General features: G+C 56.5%; 1 long non-coding RNA gene across 1 annotated transcript in view; it reads right to left on the bottom strand.

The window, feature by feature from the left end:
- Positions 1 to 2330: 2330 nt before the first annotated feature.
- Positions 2331 to 4393, bottom strand: part of LOC109525566 (uncharacterized) — a 19661-nt gene continuing 17598 nt past the window's right edge. The window contains exon 3 of the long non-coding RNA XR_002170167.1: positions 2331 to 2342. This is a non-coding gene — a long non-coding RNA (uncharacterized LOC109525566). The remainder of the gene's footprint in view (positions 2343 to 4393) is intronic.

Here is a 4393-nt window from a genome sequence, read left to right as displayed (position 1 = left end):
AGAGAAAAAGCAGGTTCTTTTGCCTCATTCAAATCTTAAGATCCGAACATTTAAATATGTCAACTAAAGTGCAGTCGCCTTCGTAAACGAACGGCTTCTGCCATGCTTTTAGAAATGTAAACGACATCGTAACTTCTCCTCAAGTGCCGTTGATCCTGGCCGATCTTCACCCCGCAACCCAGATCCGTTTGTGTCATGTTTCGCTTTGTGACCACCAGGTGGCACTGTAGGGCTCTCCCTGCGGCTGCGCACCTGTTGGTCGTGATGTCGGTACCGCTCGAAAAGGACTCCCGGCGCGACCGCTCGGTGTCGGCTCATTGTTGGCTTCTGTCAGGTTTAGGTCATGTTTCTGTTGCTATTAGTTTGGAGCTTCTGCCGTGGTTTTTGTGTCAGCGGGATTTTTAGAGTGGGGGGAGGGGGGACGTGCCTACGCGATTGTGGGCGAGCGTTCGCTTTTCAAACTGCTAGCGAGCGAGATTTGAATCTGGCCTGGCTTCACTCGACTTCTCTCCGATGTTTTAGAGCGCGGCGCGCCCCCTTGCCTCACACCCCCGAAAAAGGAGTCAGCAGCCCTCCTTTCGCAAACATTCGAAGCCACGCGCCTCCCTTTGCCCCGCGCACACCTTCGCCGACGTCCAAAGAGCACCTCAAGGAATCGGCGCCTTCCCGGTCAGGCGAGCGCCGAACGCCCGGCCGATGGTGCCAAAGGTCCCCGTAAAGCGGCGCGCACGTGAGAAGCGACGCCGGAGCCGCCGCCTCGATTTGGCTGCTAACGAGAGAGCGAGGTGGCGCCCGCGGCCGCGCGCCGCCGCTCTCAGAGGGAAAAGGGGCGCGTGCGCAATCTGCGGCCCTCCTCGCATATTGATGTGTTTTTCGGCGAGGTCGGCCGCCTCCGGCGGGGATGGAGGAGGAGGAGGCGGGAAAGAGAGAGTCCCTCAGGCGTGTCCGGGTTCTGATGGCTCCCCTGACAAGCTCCGGTGTAATGGCCTCACCTCCCGCCCCCCATCGCGCAAGCCTCCCCCTCCTCCTCCCTCTCCGAGTGCTGTGAAATTGCCGGCCGGCGCTCTACAGCTGAGGACTCGCAGGAGACAAACGGCCTTTTAATTCAGAGCGCGGAGAGGTGACGGCGAGGGAGGCCCCGGGGGAGGGCTACCAATCAGACATCCATCACGCTAACCTCTCCCTTGGGAGCGGCCCTGCCAAAAGAGGTGCCCCCGAGGTGGTCGCCGGCGTGCACGAGCGACAGCCGTGCACGCCGGCGTCTTTGCGCTTGCGGCCAATGGCGGCGGTGGCTCGCTCGGGCGCAAATTTGGACAAAAGGCTCTTCGCTCTTCTTCAAAACCTCATCGCGTAGGAGGGCGGGGGCTTTCGACTCTCCGTTATTCATCGAAACAGTCACCTGTTTGTGATTTGGCAAAATGTGCCACCAACAAGTGCAACCTCAGAATATGAGAAGTATGACGTGAGCTGTCTTGGTCTTCGAGCGTCGACCGGTGTCGTAGAGCAGGGGTCCCCAACCGCCGGTCCGCGGACCGGTACCGAAACAAAACGCTGAAGCCCGCAAAATGAGTAAAAGAGCTGCTTGGAGATCGCAAATGACGGCCGCCTTAAAAGTATGTTCGAAACAACTGGATCAAAGTTATGGCTGAATACTCTGAGATCGCCACAATGGCACTGTTGCTATTTCCGACATCCTACCTGTGTGAAGTGGGGAGTTTCTGCAGCAACGGCGACTAAAACAAAATTACAAAGTAGACTGGACATAAACCACACACTTGAGGTGTCATTGTCTGCTATTACCCCGAGATGGGACTGTCTGATTGCAGAAAATCAAGCTCGGGGCTGTGGTGAGTCGTCATTTTCATGCACTTTGAATTTGCGTTGTATCGTATTTTGAAGGCATTAAACATTACCAGAGCGATAAGAGTGTTGCGACCAGATTAGACGCTCCTTGTGTTTATTATTATATTTCGAAAACACCACAGTTTTCATGCAGCTCATACCATATTATTTTGTTGTATTAATTCGCTACACCTTTTAAATGCCGGTCCCTGAAAATATTGTCTGACTTTAACCGGTCCGTGGGGCAAAAAAGGTTGGGGACCCCTGTCGTAGAGCACACCCAAAAACATCAAACTGGTTGTTGCTGTGAGATTTTTCCCATATAATGAGGTTGCCGTGACTCGGAATGGGTTTTTTTTTGTGCTTTTGTGTGTGTCAAAGGTGATGTGGGGCGTTGGTCCGCCCCCCCAAAGCTGGTCTCGGCTGTGGCACGCAAGCGCGGCGGGCAAAAGCAAAAGAAAGCAAAGCAAAGTGCAAAGCAAGCCCGCGCCACGCGTCTGCTCCGTCAACATTGAGATCGGCCTCTTGGACCGGCCGCCGGCCCCTCCCCTTTTATCGATGAAGCCGCTGACTAATCCGCGGCATTTCCCTGTAAATAGCGTTGTGCATGTGAAAAGGCCCCCCCCCGCCCCTCCTCGCCCCTCCCCGCCTCCCACGCGCAATGTCATGCGCCGGCTCTGGCATTCGTCCTTGTTTATTCGCGTGCGTCGTAGTGCAGGTGCCGCATTTGCCAGCCTTCTTCCGCCTCACCTCTCGACCTGCGACTTGTCAAAGTTTGCTCCTCGGTCACCGCGGCCGGCGTGTCCGATCGGATGCCTGGCCGAGGGCGGGACGACTGAATGCGCGTCGACCGCGGTGACTCGTGTGCGAGCCTGACATCTTTTCTATTTGTATTTGTTTCCATTTTTTTTTTGCAGCAGCCGACAGTAGCTCGCGTTGCGCATCCGTCACGACGGTACAACAACGCGTCAGTCATCCCATACGGTGAAAAAAAGGGACTTTCAAAGGATATCGGCCACTGCAGTGGATGACAAATTGTTTTCACTTGTCATTTTCCCGTACGGCACGACACCCCGCCGTCACCGATGTGCCGCTTACCTACCGGACTCGCATCGGTCACGACGGTGGGCGTCTATTTTGGCTGTCGAAAAACGCCCCTTTTGTTTGCGTATGGATGACACGCGAGTCGGCCGTTGTGACTAACGGCGGTCTTTGGTATCACGGTTGTAAATCGGTCACAGCGGCGGATGCAATTCAGTCATTGGCGGTCGGTTGTCGTAGGCGCAAAACGGCAACGACAAAAACATGTCGTCCGGCGTACGACGCCGTATGGGATGACGCGCTGGTTTTCCACCGAGGCGAGTTTTGCGTCATGTTTCGGTTTGTGACCACCAGGTGGCACTGTAGGGCCATCCCTGCAGCCGCACACCTCTTGGTCGTTAGGTCGTTGTTGCTTTAAAAGGACTCCCGGCACGACCGCCCGCTCGTTGTCGGGTCGTTGTTGCCTGTTTGCTTGCTTGCTTGCTGTCAGGTTTGTTTCGGTCTTGTTATGTTTTAGCTTCAGTCGTGATTTTTGCTTGATACTTTGGACTTTGTTTTGGATTTAGTTTTCTGTGTTTTCATACAGTTTGTCAAGTACGCCCTGCTCCTCCCTCCTGCCTGCTTTTTGGGGTCCACCACCACCACCACCTCGCAACGCGCATCGGTCGGGACCGTGGACGGACGTTTCCTCCGATCCGCCAACAGATTTGCCTTTCTGCGCTTACAAGGGCCAACCGGCGCGCGGCGGCGTATGCGACGGCGTCTCGGAAGCCGCCGGAGTCGCACGTGCGCATCAGTGACCGCAACGCTGCGGACTCCGTGTCATCCTACGCAGTGGCCCGAGGGACTCTTTGGTGCGCCCGCCGGGTAGGAAACGGACGGCTGCCATATTTGCGTCCGCCGGCTTTTGAGTCACATGTCAGTCGCTTTGCCTCTGAAACGTTACCGGGAGCAATTGTGACCTTTTCCTATCAAATTGACATATGAGGAGGGGAGCCAAATTTGGGGCCCGTCTCCGTTGGAGCCCTGTTGACGCGCAGGGCGGCCGGAGAAGCGGGGAGCTCGGTATCCGTGACGACCGAAGCCTCGCCGTGATTGGCTCTCGCCGCGAGGGAATTAAGGCGCGCGTCAGCCAATCTGCGCGCGCGGCGACGACGTCGAGACGGAGGGCTGCCTCGCTTGTCCACACCGCGCGATAAGCGGCCACGTTGACGCCAAGGAGCCCGTAGGACGCGCGCGGATCACCCCCCTCCCACCCCAAAAAAACAAAAACAAAACAGCCACCCTGCACGAGCGCTCGCATTTTTGCAGGATTCTCTTCATGTTCCGATTTTGAGCTCGTCGGCTGCGCGTGCCTGAAACAAGCATGTGCGGATCGTGGATATAGCGCCCGGAACCGAGCCGGTCCGGGACTTTTTCATTTTGAATGTAATTTTTGTATTTTTTGTGCCAGCCAGCCCACTTGGCGAGGGAGAGGCGGCGAGCGGAGCGGGGCGGGGGCGGGCGGGGT

This window comes from Hippocampus comes, unplaced genomic scaffold, assembly GCF_001891065.2.
Source record: "Hippocampus comes isolate QL1 unplaced genomic scaffold, H_comes_QL1_v1.1 scaffold699, whole genome shotgun sequence".
Classification (NCBI taxonomy): domain Eukaryota; kingdom Metazoa; phylum Chordata; class Actinopteri; order Syngnathiformes; family Syngnathidae; genus Hippocampus; species Hippocampus comes.
The sequence above is the reverse complement of the archived record's forward strand: the minus strand, read 5'-3'. Positions and strand labels throughout refer to the sequence as shown.